The 17,669-nt window shown below is 32.9% G+C and overlaps 2 long non-coding RNA genes and 1 pseudogene across 2 annotated transcripts; 2 read left to right on the forward strand and 1 right to left on the reverse strand.

The window, feature by feature from the left end:
• The first annotated feature begins 1,932 nt into the window (after positions 1–1,932).
• Positions 1,933–2,692, forward strand: LOC146922593 (secreted RxLR effector protein 161 pseudogene; annotated as a pseudogene).
• Positions 2,693–5,921: 3,229 nt separating this feature from the next.
• Positions 5,922–7,067, reverse strand: LOC146922594 (uncharacterized). The gene is made up of 2 exons (XR_015010861.1): positions 6,961–7,067; positions 5,922–6,863 (listed from the first exon to the last, which is right to left on the reverse strand). It is a non-coding gene; the product is annotated as an uncharacterized LOC146922594 (long non-coding RNA).
• An 8,109-nt stretch (positions 7,068–15,176) lies between these two features.
• LOC146922595 (uncharacterized) lies at positions 15,177–15,760 on the forward strand. Its single transcript, XR_015012514.1, has 2 exons — positions 15,177–15,316; positions 15,423–15,760. It is a non-coding gene; the product is annotated as an uncharacterized LOC146922595 (long non-coding RNA).
• The last annotated feature ends 1,909 nt before the right edge of the window (positions 15,761–17,669 follow it).

The following is a 17,669-nucleotide window of genomic DNA, read 5'->3' on the forward strand; positions in this document are numbered from 1 at the left end:
ATGCATGCTGAGCAAAGCTGAAGAGGTAACATTGTGGCATCAAAAACTAGGTCACTTGAATATGCAAGGAATAAAGAAAGCTATCTCTCTAGAAGCAATCAGAGGTATACCCAAACTGGAAATCACTGATAGAAATATTTGTGGTGAATGTTAAGTTGGTAAACAGACTCGGATGTCCCATCCTAGGTTGGAACATCATGGAACCACAAAAACTCTTGAGCTTCTTCATATTGATTTAATGGGACCCATGCAAGTAGCTAGCATTGGTGGCAAGAAGTATGTTCTGGTGGTTGTTGATGACTTTTCAAGATTTACCTGGGTGAACTTCATCAGAGAAAAATCTGATACCTTTGAATCACTCAAGGAACTCTGTATCCAACTACAAAGAGAGAAAAATAGAGGTATTGTCAGGATAAAAAGTGATCATGGAACAGAATTTGAAAACTCCAGGTTTCATGAATTTTGTGCAGAAGAAGGAATCAGGCATGAATTCTCATCTCCCATAACACCTCAACAGAATGGAGTGGTGGAAAGGAAGAATAGGACTCTACAAGAATCTGCCAGAGTCATGTTACATGCTAAACACCTACCTCTTTATTTCTGGGCTGAAGCTATGAATACAACTTGTCATGTTCATAACAGAGTCACACTAAGAACAGGTACTACAACTACCTTGTATGAGCTATGGAAGGAGAGAAAGCCTACTGTAAATTACTTTCATGTCTTTGGTAGCAAATGTTACATTCTAGCAGATAGAGACTACAGAAGAAAAATGGATCCAAAGAGTGATGTAGGAGTTTTTCTTGGTTACTCTACTAACAGCAGAGCCTATAGAGTGTTTAATAACAGGACTCAAGTTGTTATGGAATCCGTCAATGTAGTGGTAGATGATATGGTTAAAGAACCAATGCTTGAAGTTGTACCTGGTGTTGAAGCATATCCTGAAACATCTGTTCAAGAGAAAGTAAGGCCTGAAGCTGATGAAGAACCTCGGACTAACTCTGAAGATATTGATCTAGAGAATGCAGAATCAAGTAAAGGACCTTCAATCAGAGTTCAGAAGAATCATCCTCAAGAGCTCATTATTGGAGATCCAGATCAGGGAATCAGAACCAGGAGATCTAATGAGGTTGTCTCCAATTCTTGTTTTGTGTCAAAATTTGAACCGAAAAATGTTAAGGAAGCTCTCATTGATGATTGCTGGATTGAAGCCATGCAAGAGGAACTCAACCAGTTCAAAAGAAGTGAAGTATGGGACCTGGTGCCTAGACCAAATGACATAAATGTCATTGGAACAAAATGGATCTAAAAAAACAAGTCAGATGAAAATGGCACTGTTACCAGAAACAAGGCAAGACTGGTAGCACAAGGTTACACACAAGTAGAAGGATTAGACTTTGATGAAACATTTGCACCTGTGGCCAGACTGGAATCTATTAGGCTACTTTTGGGAGTGGCTTGTATCCTGAAGTTCAAATTGTTTCAGATGGATGTGAAAAGTGCATTTTTAAATGGATATCTCCATGAAGAAGTCTATGTTGAACAGCCAAAAGGATTTGTTGATCCAAATTTTCCTGATCATGTGTATAAGTTGAAGAAGGCACTGTATGGACTAAAACAAGCACCTAGGGCTTGGTATGAAAGACTCACAGAATTTCTGACACATCAAGGATACAAGAAGGGAGGTACAGATAAGACCTTGTTTGTTAAGAAGGACAAAGGACGACTCATGATTGCACAAATCTATGTTGATGACATTGTGTTTGGAGGAATGTCGAATCAAATGGTTCAACATTTTGTTCATCAGATGCAGTCTAAATTGGAGATGAGTCTTGTGGGAGAACTGACTTATTTTCTTGGTCTGCAAGTCAGACAGATGGAAGATACAACCTTCATTTCTCAGAGCAAGTATGCCAAGAATATTGTGAAGAAGTTCGGGCTAGATAATGCCAGTCATAAAAGAACACCAGCAGCCACTCATGTAAAGCTATCCAAAGATGAAAATGGTGTAGCTGTTGATCAAAGCCTGTACAGAAGCATGATTGGAAGTCTCCTATATCTTACAGCAAGCAGACCTGACATAACTTTTGATGTAGGGGTTTGTGCTAGATATCAAGCAGATCCTAAAATGAGTCATCTTGTTCAAGTTAAAAGGATTCTGAAATACATAAATGGCACCACAGACTATGGGATTCTCTATTCTCACGGTGGAAACTGCAGGTTGATTGGCTATTGTGATGCAGATTGGGCAGGTAGTGCAGATGACAAAAAAAGTACTTCAGGGGGCTGTTTCTTCCTTGGAAACAATTTGGTGTCTTGGTTCAGCAAGAAACAAAATTTTGTGTCTCTATCAACAGCAGAAGCAGAATATATTGCTGCAGGTAGTAGCTGCTCTCAGTTAGTCTGGATGAAGCAAATGCTGGAAGAGTATGATGTTCAACAAAATGTTCTAACATTGTACTGTGACAATCTAAGTGCTATCAACATTTCCAAGAATCCTATACAACATAGCAGAACAAAACACATTGACATACGACATCACTTCATTAGAGATCTTGTTGAAGACAAAATTGTAACTCTGGAGCATGTAACAACTGAAGAACAACTGGCTGACATCTTCACTAAAGCCTTAGATATCAAGCAATTTGAGAAACTACGGAGCAAGATGGGTGTTTGCATCCATGAGGAATAGCAACCACTGTTCAAAGTGTCAGGTACTTTTAGCTGTAATTTATGCTTTTATCACATCTCAATTTGGCATATTTTATGGCTAAAAAGGGGGAGTAGGTATGTCCTTGCTGTATCTGACTATTACCTGACTATGTGCTTGAGGATGTTGAGACATCCGGTTCTGGCCTTCTTGTTTGTGTAAAAAAAAATTGTGCATATATTCAGGGGGAGTAAAAGATATATGTTTGTGCTCCTTGAGGGGGAGTAAACTTTTGTCCCTGAATGTTCCTGTGGATGTTGGAACATCATGATGGTTTGAGCTACTGATTACTATATTCCTATATTTCTCTAAGTAGCGTGTTGTGACAGTTGACTGTCTGTTTAGGATGTACAGGAATTTATTTTTCCTTATACGTCCTCTGCTGCAAGACTTTGATTTTCTCTCTGATACCTTTTAGTTTCTCTTGTCTGCATAATTCCATATGTTAATTGTTGTGAGAAAATAATGGAAGCAGAATCTGAGACCTGTAATATAATTCTTCTAGTCTTAAATATTATGTGTGATGACTGAAGAACTATATTTTGGTATCTTTTGGAAGTTTGAGAATGTGAACCTTTCTTCAAGGAAGATTTTAATTGTGAAGATTGAAGGAAAGGTTGCGTGTGCTATCTCTCTGTTTTAACAGGTGTGGGCTGAATTTGTTTTAGCCAAAAATTTGCCAAAGGGGGAGATTGTTGGATATTTGTATGTTGGCTTCACTTTTGCCTAAAACAAATATTCACTTCAGACGTGGAACACAATGTTCCAACATCCAGACCTGGTCTGTACGTTCTGTGCTTTACCTATGATTACGCACGCGCTTGCTAAATTGAAGGAATCCACACCAGCATGTGTTGGTATGAACTGTGTGCAATTATGATGAGATCAGAACAAATGTGATTTCTTAAGGAATTGTTAAAATGACTTAGGAAAGTATTTTTAAGGTGACTTTTAATAAGCCTACTATCAAGGAGTTTCCATATCCGTCCATATTGCTTAATCAATAAGTCACTGATCCGATCTGAAGCATGATTGAAGGAATGACATGCCTTGCTTCAGTATATAAAGAAGGCTGCAAGACCTGAAGAATTATTCGAGACATTGGTTTACAAATAGAGTTTTGTTTAGGTTTTGAGTCATATATATTGTGAGCCTTTCGTGTATCATCTTGGTACATGTTTAGGACTGTGCTTTGAGTTGTAATATTGTGCACTACTCCGAAGCTTTTAAGCAAGGAGCTAGGTAGATTGTGAACTGCATCTAAGCTTTTAAGCAAGGTTGCAAGTTTTTATTTTTGAGGGTAACCTCATTTGAATTGAGTTTGTAATTTGGGAATCACAGGGGATTGTGATATGTTGTAAGGGAGTGAGATGGGATCTCAAATCTAGGAGTTCCTAGGTTGAAGTCTAGTTGGGGTAGGTCCTAGGTCACAAGTGCAAACGTGGTTTGTTGAGAGCATTTGAATATGGACTGCACTAGTGGATTTCCTTCCTGGCTTGGTAGCCCCCAGATGTAGGTGACGTTGCACCGAACTGGGTTAACAATTTCTCTGTGCCTCTTTTCTTTCCTGCTTATTATTTGCATTATTATGTTTGTGTCTGTTAGCTTAATGTTTTAAACATCATATACAACATCTGCTTTTCTGTGTCCTGTGTTGGAACATCGTTTGGAACATCGTAAGTCTAACGTGCCAGAATAACATGCATGATTATGCCAAAGAACATAGAAAACATGGTGAGGTTTAAGTTCCACAAAGTTGGAGTCAAGGGTAACAACGCCATTTTATAAGGACTATGGTTTCATATGTACCTGTATTACAGGTTCTACCAAGTTCCCAAAGTTTTCAACCACTTTCGAATATTTGTCGGGTGACGGGAGTACTCTCATTCCAACAATATTAGTAGGATAGTCTCGTTTGGGTATAGTATCATGTATCAACCAATTCAAGAGTACTCTCGATTAGCCACTACACTACGTCCTAAAACGCCAGGATGGGTTAAAGTGACTAAAGGTTCCCAACTTCGACGGTCACTTGAAAATAACATGCCAAACATGAGTACTCACGTTGACAAAATTATATTTCCAAGATCTCTCCATTGAGTGGGGTTATCACATGCGCCACAACCGAATAGTACTCTTGGCATGGAACTATGATTATACCCCCTTCCTAACTTAAATTTCCTCAAGCTCGGGTGTAGAGCTTATCCCACCACTCACGTTAAAAGTAAACAAGTAAGCACGTATTTACAAGGTATAAGCAACAATAAAGCACAAGTATAAAGGAAGGTAAGTTGGGCTTAACCCGCTTAGGAGGTTTAAATCCCCAGTGAAGTCGCCATTTTTGTGCTCGTGATTTTTGGATGTCAAACCATTAATTGGTGTTGAATCGTAAAATCTTTGAACTTTCTACTTTTATTCTTGGGAAGGGAAAAAGAGAGAAAAACCCTTGAGATTAAAGGTCCGGGGGTTGGTTTCGCATAGGGAATGTTTTTAAGCGCCCTAAACGACTACGGTACTCCCTAGGAACCTCTTGCCTAAATTATCTTGTGCTAAGTTATTTTCTTATTTTGAAAATAATTGCTTAAATGTCTAAGTGAAAAAATGGAGGGAGAAGAAGTATGTTTATTTTTATTTTTATTTGATTTGGAAGGATAAAATCCTTTGCCTACATACCCAAAAGATTGGAATCAAAACCAATGTAGTTCCCCTCAAAAGTTTCTTTTGGTGGGAAGGGTTGATTTTAAAGTTTTAGAAAAAAGGTTTTTAGAAGGGATGAGAGACCTCAAAGGTATAGAAGAATAAAAAAGGAGTGAAGTGGATTAATTTCAATTACAAGAAAGCAAGTCTAAATAAAGATTAAAATTGATTAAAAATTTGATTAAGAAATAAAAGGAAAAAGACCTCATGGGTCAAAATCCAAGGTTTCTTAAGAAAATATTTTTGAAGTTTGGCATATTTGATTTTTTTGGAAAATGATTTTTCTAAGTTAAACGCAAACTAAAAAAAACTAAGCATAACAGCGTAAAAAACGAGAAGTTTACAAAGGACATTGGATCCCAAGCAAATTCTCAAGTAAGTGAACCTAAAATGACTAATAGTTTGATTTTAAGAAATTTTTTGAAGTCCAATAATTAACCAAATTGTCACTAATTCATTTTTTGGTCCTCGGTCGCGATTATGGCATAAAGCAGTAAAAAGTAAATGTGTGGTGTCGGTGCTACTTCTCATGTATGGATATTTACAAGGGACCTAGATACATGCTAAAGTCTTCAACAAAATATAAATGACAAGAAAAATAAAGTGCAAAAAGTAAATTACATCATTTCCTAAATACACACTAAAAATTAATAACAATAAAAATAAATGACGAAATTAAAATATGCATGAGATGATTCTAAATAATAATGCAATTATAGAACAAAAAGAATAAAAAAAAAAAGTGAATAACAATTAAAACAAATCACAATATTCTTTGTAAACTTTGGAGAAAAAATTTAAGCAAAAGAGGTGCAGAAAGTAAAAAAGAGTGTTGAAAATAGTAAAATAGTAGAGATTTTAAAAGGAGTTTGAGCTTAGTAAAAAAAACATTGAGCTCAGACTAGATAGATCTGGACCGTCTGATTAATCAGAGGGACCAGATTTAATCACAGGGAAACTCATCACAGCCACAAGATCCAATGATCCAAGAGTTTAAGAAAATAGGATCACCGTAGACATATAGAAGGACACACACAAGATTTTAACAAGGAATCACACAATAGACGTCAGATCTTGGAATAATCTTGATTTGATGGCTCAAAGCATAAGAGAGCATGATAATCGAACAAGGCTTAAGCACACAACACGCCTCACTGCCGGGATCACGCTACACGTGTCCACTCCCGCTCCTAATCATACGCCGCATAACCCGGAGATGGTTATGCCAAGAGCGCGTCTATATAAGGGTGAACTTGCTTCACCCTCAAGGTACACAACACTTTTCGCAACTCTCCTATGACTTTTCTCTTAGTTCCATTACTAATTTGATCGTCGGAGTGCTAACGTGCCTGCAGGCACCTTTCGTTCCACCACAGAAGACGCTTCGCCGCTGCACCAGAAGCTGTTACCGATCATCGTAGCATTCTCTACAACTGTTGCGACTCAACCGTTCCTACTAAACATCAATAGATATTCGCATTACAATAATATAAAAATTAAACACAACAGAATGTCGAAGAAGTCATGCAACTACACATTTTTATCCTCATTACCTATCCTAAAAATGATTTTATAAATAAAACGAATCCTACAATACATTCAACTTTTGCATAAGTCTGATGTCACTTTACTTGTGCATTACTCGTAGTGATAACTTTAAGGGGACTTCTATGGTGAAGTTGCTTTTGTGACTTTTTTGGAAAAGTCGCTTATGTGGCTTGATGGGAGAGTGCCACGTGGATGTCTTTTTAAATCGGTTATTTGGAAAAACGATTTTAAAAAGCTTTTGTTTTAAGAAAAAATATATTTTTAATTTCTTTTTTATTTTTGTTTTCATTATTATCCCTCAGGATTGTGTTCCTGGCTCTGATACCAGATTTAATATGGGGTTTTTTGCGGATTTTTCTCGAGCTTCTTTTAGAAGTTTCTCGATGTTATCTAAACCTTGAAAAGGTTGTAGAAGTATTTTTGCTCTTTTTCTTTGAATCTCTATTTTTTGGATAGAGTTGTTGACGGAATTTTCTTCAATTTCATTATCTAGATCTTCAATTAGATCTATATGCGTTTTCATTAAAGATTGGGCTTTATACATTATTTGTTTGAATGTTATTAGATCAGAATACCATTCTATGTCACTTACTAGATGTTGCAACCTAATTTTAAATAACCTTAGTTCTTCTTTTAATGTTAAACCAGACATATTTATTGGTGGATTCTCCAGCGGAGATTTTCTTGTTCTAACATTTGTTCGGTTTTTATTTGTTTTAACATTTTCTCGATTTTTGTTAAACCTTGAAAGGGTTCTAAAAGCATTTTTGCTTTTTCTTGCTGAATACTTGTAAGAGTATTCAAATCTTCTATTTCTTCTAATAACTTAGAAATAGAACCTACATGGTAGATTATTAAATCTTGTGAAGCAAAAAGAATTTGTTTTAACATAATTCTTGTATTTTGATAATTTATTTCAGAAATTATTTCTTCTAGTTTTTGCTTATAGAGTTGTAACTCTGTTTTTAGATTTAATCCAGGCATTTTGACTTTTTATAGTCTTTGATTAATCTTATTAACCTGTATCGATAGAGTTTTTATAGAATCATGCAGATCCTTAAGCTCTTTTTCTCTGCTTATTTCGAAATCCTTCCTAGGAGGTTCGAATGAAGTGTTATTTAAGGATGAGGCATCATCTTCAAATATATTTTGAGAGCTTAATGGTTTATTAAAATCTGTCATTCGAAGACTTTGGCTTTTGAGCAATGGTTTTTCTGTTTCTTCAAACAGATTATTTTCTGCTTTTATTAAGGAAAAGCTATTTCTTGCGAAATTTTTATAGATTGGTGATTCTAAAGAAACTAATGGTTTAAACAACTCATCAATATGAATTGTATCTTTTCCTAAGAATTCTATGCTATGATGTGAATTACTCAGAGCATAATTAATTCTATAATAAATTGTAAAAGGATGATTACCTTCTTTCATGAATTTTGGATTTTCCATTTTATAATGAAAAACTATGGATCTATCTAGATCTATATCTTTTAGGGATAATCCTATTTGTAAATTTATATCAAATTTTATTTTTCCCTCTTTAAGATTACATTTTCTTTTTGCAATCATTGCATGGTTTTTATCTAAAATCCTAGAGTCTTCTAGGGCTATTTCTAAGGGTGAATTAATACCTTTCATGAAGGTACTTTTGATTAAGAATTGAATGGTTGATATATGAATATAACCAATTTTTCTTCTTTCGATTTCGGAAAACGTTTCAAGTCTCTTTATGATTTGTTCTTTGTTTATAGTGGATATAGCTATTTTCCCATTAGTTGTTTCAATAGGAATTGCTTCTTCTCCTCTTACTATTCCGAATTTCAGAATATTTTTTCTTGAAAGAAATTCTCTCAATTTACTAAATTTTCTTTTAAAATTTTCTTCAGCAGTTAAAGATAAATCTGCTTCTTCTATTTTATTATCTATTATGCTATCAGCATAATAACTAGATGTTCCTTCAAAATATGAAATTTCAGTCATGTTTAATATGCAATAAAGTCATACCTGATTATTTCTTCAGAAATATGGTTGGTTTGCTTCAGCAATTTGATTTCTTCAGCAGTTTTTTCTGCTTGTGTTTGAGTTTTTCCCAACTCAGGGCGAATTCCTCCAGAGTATTACCTCAAGAATTCTCAACTATAGTGTTTTACCACTATAGGACCACTAGTTCTTAAAACTAAGAAGCAAGCTCATATCAAATGATATAACTTATATTGCTTCAATTCATGGTGAATACAAATGAGCTTCGAGGCCCTTATTTATAGGATGAGAGACTCACAAGTTGGCCTTCATAATTGGCACAACGTCCCTTTCCTTTACAGCACACAAAAGAAATGACAAGACAAAAAGAAAAAAGAAAACGTAGAAAAATATGTTACATAATTGCCTTAGAGATAAGGCTTATCTCTAAATGGGTCCCATGCCCACTAACTTTCTACATTTTCTTCGTTGTTTGGTGATATGTCATTGTCATACAACGATTCTTTGTCGGCCACGATATTCATGTCTTTTGCACACCACTTGCATTGGTGTCCTTTGTATTTTTGAAAGTGTCGGCAGCACTCCTGTTGAATTGGGTCGGGTAGATGGCCCAAGTCTGCTTCAAGCCCACTAAAGTTTTCTTCAAACTTTAGGATTTGCTGAAGATGCTCTTCTCTTGCTTGTTTTCTTGAATCACTATAGACTAGAAAACTTTCCTTTGCAGTAATTACCCTGAAGTTTGGTAATTTTACTCCGAATCTGATGAGAGTATCATAGAATTTTTCCATTTGATGCAGAAAACATTCTGGTCTTGGATCCATATCTCTTCCATCATTTGTTGGATATGAATGATTTGAAATACCAATCTTGATTAAGTGTCTGGCTTTAATAACTTCATCGTCTTCAAACCATGGATAAGTTGAAGTAAAAGATAAAAAGAACTCTTTACCTTTTGCAAAGTTATTGTTGAATTTATAAGCGATATCGCTTATATCTTTTGGAAGAAGTTCTAATTCATGGATCTTCTTTCCTGTGTTCTCTTGAAGATACACTGTTTTAATCATTCCACAATCATAGAATGATCTTACCAATTCCTTGCCTATGCCTGGAACTGTTACAGCTTTAACTTCTATCCCATTGTTGCTAGGATAAAAACATTCTGCTTTTAATTCTTCTGAATAGTTGGTTAGCCATCTCCAGTTTTTGTAGTAGTCTCCAATGGTGACTTCTTTGACGAACTGTCTTTCTCCATAGATAATTTTATCTACAAATATCTTCTTTTTAGTCTCCATTTTTGATGGTTGGACTATACTACCTGCTATTGTGACTTCCTTGTAAACAGCGTTGTAGGCTGCTTTTGCTTTCTCAAGAGTTTCATAACCCTTGTATCTGACATTTTTGCCTTGTGTATGAAGTTTTGTGGTTTCCCAGTTTTGGTAGATACCTTTCATGGGTCCATCAAAAATTACATATGCTTGTTTTTTGCCAAGTTGACTATCAATCTTCTGGCTTGTTTGTTGATCAATGGATTCTTTTTCTTTTCCATTTTTTCTTTCATCTTCTTCGACTTTGTCAGCCCAAGATGTTTTAGGTAATTCTGCAAGGACAGTTGTTGGGTTTGTTGAGGATTCTTTTGGAACTGAGTATTTCACATAGTAGTTATATTTCCCAGAATCTTGTCCTAGTAGATCCCAGTTTTCAGTATTTTTGGATTCTGAAACTATTGATGTTTCTTTTTTACAAAGTTTTTCAAGGTTTTGAATTGTTAATATCATCTCCCCCTCTTCAGAAAGAAGAGTTTCTAGACAATTTTTTGCAGAGGCAATTTGCTCCTGTTTTTGTCTGAGAGAATTCTGTAGCGTCTTTATAGCTGCTTCCATTCTCTTGTCAATGCATCTGCAAAGCAATTCTTTTCAGATTTTATATATTCAATATATGGGTGAAACGGTTGGAGTTTCATCTGCCATCTTACAAGTCTTCCATATTTATAATTGACGCGAAGGTCATATTTCCAAAATCCGGTTACATATTTGGAATCTGTTCTTAATAAAAATCTGGTTGGAATTAATTCCATTTGCCATTTTGTTAAAACTTTAACACAACTTAATGTTTCTAATTCATGAATTAGATTCCTTGTTTCGGTATCTGTAAATGATCCTGAAACATATTTACAAAGTAAAAGATCTTCATCTTTTATCTTATTTTTAATATTTTCATAAGAATAATCAATCTTAGTATCTTTTGATACTAATTTTTCTGATAAATCAGATAGTTTGCCCAATTTCTCTTTCGAGCTACTAGGCTTAGCGTACTGGGTTGCTCCAGTATCTTTCATTCCTTGTTGATGGGTTACATCACCAACATAGTTTCCCGAATCATCAAGATTCAGTATCGCTTTGCCATTAGGTAGAGCTCTCATACAACCTGCCCAGGTTGTTTTATCAGCATCAATCTCAACAATTAAAAAATCATTTTCTGTTGGATTGTATAAGCTGGGTAAAACTTTAATTTTTCTTTTAATAGTTTTTACAGTTAGAGTATCTTGTTCAGTCCATGACCATGGAACCTTTTCAGATATCTTTTTCTGTAAAATCTTTCTTTCAGTTGCCAAATTTTTGAAAAATCCTTCATTGGCAATATAATTCAAACATCCTAAAAATCTTTGAATTTGTTTTCGATCTTTCAATTCATCAGGGAAAGCTTGAATCTTTTCCTGAACATGTGGAGATAAATCGAGAGTGCCATTTTCTTTAAAAATAAGACCTAAATACTCGATTTCTTTTTTGGCTAATTGTGATTTCTTTTTTGAAATAACAATTCCTTTTTCTGAAATTCTGTTTAAAACAATTTCTACATCTTTAAGATGTTGTTCTTTAGTTCCTTTTGTAAAAACTAAAATGTCATCAATATATGCCAAACATATATGTTCTAATCCTCTAAGAGCATTATCCATAAATCTTTGGTATATAGATGGTGCTTGTTTTAGTCCAAATGGAAGGACATTCCATTGGTAATGACCTTGTGGACATGAAAAAGCTGTTAAAGGCTTAGTTCCTTCTGAAAGTCTAATTTGATAATATCCTGATTTTGCATCAAAGGATGAAAACCAATCACATCCTTTTATTTTCTGCAAAATATAATCCTTTCGTGGTAATTTATAAGAATCCCCGATTGTAGCATCATTGAGTTTCTTATAATTTATCACCATTCTAGCTTTACCTCTTTTTATTTCATTGTGATTTGTCACATAAAAAGCGGGTGCCGAATGTGGACTTGCAGATGGAGTAATTAACTTCTTTTCTTGAAGTTCTTTTATATCCTTTTGAAATTCTAATTTATCTTGCACTGAATAAGGCATTTTATATTTTACATTAATCTCCTTATTAGTATCTCGTAATTTGATGGTAACAAGTTCATGATTTGTATTTTTCAGATTATCCAAAGGATCTTCTGAACATACAGTATCAAGTTTTTGTTCTAATTCTTCAAGATTTAAAAAGAATTTTCCTTCTTCCCAAATACTTTTTAGGTTTATAAGATTTTCAGAAATTAATTGAATAATTTCATTTCTAGTTATAATTTTTGTTGTTATAACTTTTGTCTTTTCTTTGGGGTTTGCTAAATTTTTCCAAAGCAAAGAAATAGTTTTAACATTTTGCACAAACGGTGCATATAACTTTAAAAAGTTATTTCCAATGATTAAATCTAATCCTGAATCATGAAGATAAATTGTTGGTATGAAAAATTCATAACCTTCTATGGTAATTGAAATGTCTCTCAAAACAAACCATATTTGATGTTTTGATTTGTCTGCAACAATTATTTCTTTGGGTTTTTCTAACCTTTTCCAATCTCTTGATATGCTTCATTTTCCGAAACATAATGTTGCGCCTGTATCTAAATAGGCTAAAATTTCCTTCTTTCGAAGTTTTATTCTGATAAAGGTAGCACTAGGGTTTCCTTTACTCAAAATCTTGGTTTTGCTCATCTTCGGAATCTGTACAAAGTTCATAGAAACTTTGTTGCTCCCAATCAGAATCTGAATCTGATTCTACTGGTTCATAACCTATTCTATAGATCATGTTTAAAACTTGTTTCTTTTCTTTAGAAACTTTCTTTGGACATTCATTAGCATAATGTCCTGTTTCATGGCATAGCCAACATGTACATGATTTTTTACCTTTAGGACAGGTTTTATTTTTCCTAGGGTACTCCCTTTTTCTTCTATAGAATTTTTTCTTCCTATGTTTCTTTTTATCATAGGAAAATCTTTTAAATTTCTTTCTTCTAGGATATTTTCTTTTTCTCCTAGTTTTTTCACAACCATATGCTCCAATTTTCCTTTGGATTCTATCGCAGCACAATCCTATTCGTGCATCTCGTTTTGATTGTTTCTTTAGGCACTGTTCTTGCATCCAATTTCTAAGAATAGAAATTCTAGCTCCTAAAGTATCTTTAACCTTTCCTGAGGAAACTGCACTATTAAATTCGGTTTGAATTATTTGGGACATTGCCATAGGTAATTTTTGGTAAAATAATTCAACAACCTTTTGGTTTTCTCTGGTATCCTTATTTAAGTCATAATATAATTGTGAAAATTCACAAATATAATTTTCTATGTAACAAGGATTACATATGGATAAATTCATTATTCTCCATAATTTTTCAGTGTTAAAGGCGGTATTTGAATCTACCGTATCTTGCCATCCTTTGAATTCATTTAAAAGCCATTCAAAGATTTTATTGATCATTCCCATACTGTTTTCTGCAGTTTGTTCTTCTTCAGGTTTTTCAGCCAGAAATTTATATGCATTACCTTCTGTTCTACACAAAAGATAATTAAAAATTTGTTTTGGGCTTAGACCTTTTAAATCACTATCTAACTGTATTTGGATAGTATTTTTATTATACCAATTTCTTATGGCTTGAACAAGATTGTCAACACAATCAATATTTAAAATTCCACTTCCATCATTTACACTATGTTTGGGAATATAATTCATAGGAATTCTTTGGTATTTAGCTTGAGAAAATTCTCTATGGAATTCTGTGTTCCAATTATAAGAAGGTCCTCTTTTTGTTCCTGAGCTTTCGCCCATTTCTAATTGTTCTATTTTAACGAAATTTCCATCGTCTTTTGATTCATCGTCAGAACTAAAGTCGTAGACAAAATCTTCTAGATCTTTAGGTTCCGGTTCTTCCTTAATTGAATCTTTTTCACTTATGTCTAAAGTAGCCATAAGTTGATCTAATTTTTCGAGTTGATACTCTATGTTTTCTTCTATACTCTTTTTTTATAGTTAGCAAATAAGGTTTTTTCTTCGATTTTTTCCTTATTCTTCCCCCCTTCTTGAAGAGAAAAATGTTGTTTACAACAATTTTTTATCAGATAATTAATCATGTCAGTGATATTGTTTAACTGAGGATTAAAAGAATGATATATATGAGGATATTTTTGGTTCTCATTTTTATTGTAACACGGAAAATCTTTTTCCATATTTACCCAAGTTTCATGGGGTCTTTCTAATCCTTGCTCATAATCTTTCGTAAACAAACTATTTTGTTTATAGATTTGAGGTAAGGTTTCAAGAAAAGAAATTTGTCTTTCAAATCTCTCATTTAATTTCTTGGTATCGTCAAGCAAAGCTTTGACTCTGGTTGTGAGTGTATTGTTTTCTTCACTCATCTAGCTAATTCTTTAAGTTTGTCTCTTAAATCTTGAGCTAATCCTTTATATTCATTATATAAAAAATGATCTTCATTTTCATGGCTTTCATATAAATATTTGTCTAAAAAATATTCAGCCGTTTTATCACACCATCTAATTTGTGCTTTAACTAGTGTAATATCTTGATAATTTGGACATAAAATAAAGGGTTGTAAAATACACTTCCCTGTTGGTCCTTTAATAAATTCCATATTTTATTTAGACTTTTAAAGCCGATTTTTGAACAAACTGATTTAAAAGATTTGACTTTATTGGAAAAGTCATTTGGGTGACTGCATCGTAGAATTTCCTTAACTTTAATTGTGCATAAGTACTTATGCATTATCAAAGGTTGAAAAGTTAATCATAAAATAATTAATTACAATGGTTAACAAGTTTTTTATGCTGCCCTTTGGTAAGTGTTATAAAGAAAGATTTAATAATAATAATAATAATAATAATAATAATTCTATATTTTGGAAGTGGTTTTTACAACTTCCCAAGGGCTAAAAATATTTATTTGTTTTAGTACAACTTGTGCCTTAGACACTATAAAGCGATCAACAAAAATTCAATTTTTTACATGCAAAGAAAGATAAAAATGGCTAAAACTTGCAAGCTTGTGTTTGCTTTGATTTTATTTGTATCCCTATTTTTTGTTTCAATGAGTGCTGAATGTAAGCTATTTTCTTTATACTTTTCAAATTTCATTTTCTACCTTGTTTGTACAAAATATTTTGTCTTGTTTTATTAACATTAGTTTATTGTCTTTATTCATTACAGTGGGTGGTCCATGTGACAGTGATGAGGAATGTCCACAACTCTCTTTAAGATTTTTCGCGATCAAGTGTCGTGAAAATGTATGTATATATGTTGATCTGGATCCATATAAACCTCGTGCAGCGAAGAATTAGTTCCTACACCTGTAAAAATATTATGCAATATAAAATATGCTTGATTATTTCATAGTTGCTATTTAGTTGTTACAATCACTCCCAATAATTGTATTTTTCATATACTTTCGTAGTTTCACAAACATTGAAATTATGGCTTTGTTATCTAAGATGTTGGTAATAAAATAAATAAGTCACTAAATAATACTCCCTCCGTTCCTTTTTAAATGTCTTTTTAGGGTGAATTTTTCGTTCCTATTTAACTATCGTTTTGGTATTTTAAGGGTATGATTTGTCAATTATACCCTTTGTCAATTATTCTTATATTTTTCAATAAAACTAATTAATGCTATATATTTGGATTTTCCAATAAAACTAATTAATGCTATATATTTGGAAAACTAAAGTTTGTTTTTTTAAATAAAGTTTGTTTGTTTTGTTTTTAAAACAAAATTTGTTTCTTGTTATCCTCAAATTTAAACAAAATGTTGTTACCTATGATAATAGTTCCATGAAGAGTTAAAATTCTATAAATAATATGAGTAGTACTTGTTAAAAATTTTAAGAGATATGCACAATATTTAGAAAATTGAAAATTGTTTGTTAAGAAAGAAAGATAAAGTGCGCAAAAAAATAGGAATCTGTTGGAGAAAGAGAGTAGTAACTAACAATTATTTGTTACATATTAAATTTATTGGAAAGATAAAGTGTGCGCAAAAAAATAGAAAATTATTAGTGGATTGAAATGAGGTATAATAGAAAGAAAAAAAAAGTGTGCAAAAATACACTTCGCTATTTTTGTGTTAAAATTCTAAAACGACACTTAAAAAGAAACGGAGGGAGTATTATAATTAGCTTGTTTATTTCTCTCTTAAATTTAGATGTATCTACATGGCCTTCAATTTAAGCATATCAAATTTTATTTTTAAGTTCACACCGTGTCGTAAAGTAATTATGGATGAATATATATAGAGGGGTGAATAGATACCCGAATAAAAAAATAGTTTTGGAAAAAGAACTTTCATAAAGGTGATGAAAATTAAACAAAATTCAAGGTTAAATGTAAAAAACAAAAGCTTTATTAAAGTTACTTTCAAAAAGTTGTATTAATTTGTTTGATTTTGAGAAATATTTAATTGATTCATCACCACTCAAATGGGTTATATCTTTTATAAAAAACTTCGGTTTTTTAAAAACAATTCTTCACAAAACTAAATTCAATCAATTCTTTAACAAAATTATAGAGTTAATGGTTTAGAGAAAGAACACACGAAATTCGTAGTCTTTCAACCGCAATATTGAAGGTTTGATGAATTATTACAACCAATATACACTTTCTTCAGCTGAAGCCATTCACCCTTGAATCATTAGGCCTTCAATTTCTTTGGCTTAACCTTATTCAATGAAACTCAATCTTGATATCAATATTAGCCTTAATTTTATAAAGATATTGATCTTGATCAGTTACAACATTGAGAAATCCATTCCCTTTGATTCTTACAAATCCATGCTTCATCAACCTTGCTTGCATGAACATAAAATCAAGTCAATAATATTTATCAAGAAAAAAGGGAGTGAATCGATTCACATGTTTACCAAGAGTATTAAGTGGATCAATTCACATTTGTAAAGAGTTTTTCCTTTGAAAAGTGAATCAATTCATATGTTTTCTTGGAATAGTTTGTGAATCAATTCACACCAGTAATAAAGCATAAGTCATTTTTCATGAAGTGAATCAACTCACTTGTGCACAAGTGAATCGATTAACATCACAAATCTTTAAATAAACATGCAAAAATGAGATTTCTAAGATATTGATTATACAATTCTTTTAAGGGAAATTAGTTTCATTAATTCTAAACATAGTTTTGACATTTAATCAAAAGAAAAAATTGTCCCTATGCAGTTACACACTCACCCGCTTTCGTTTTTTTTTTATTTAAATTAAACCAAAATTTGTTGATACCCTTCGTACACTCTGATCCTTTTCCATGTGATCATAGATAATTATAAAGGGGGGAGTGACATATAACCTAACAAAAAACTCTACACAAAAGTATAGGTCAATTCGAATGGGTCATACAATTATTTAAAACAACACAAGTAGATCCAACCTCTAGTTAAATCTAACCAGAGG

Source organism: Medicago sativa, chromosome 5 (assembly GCF_051527215.1).
Source record: "Medicago sativa cultivar Bolivia chromosome 5, Bolivia_mono, whole genome shotgun sequence".
Lineage (NCBI taxonomy): Eukaryota > Viridiplantae > Streptophyta > Magnoliopsida > Fabales > Fabaceae > Medicago > Medicago sativa.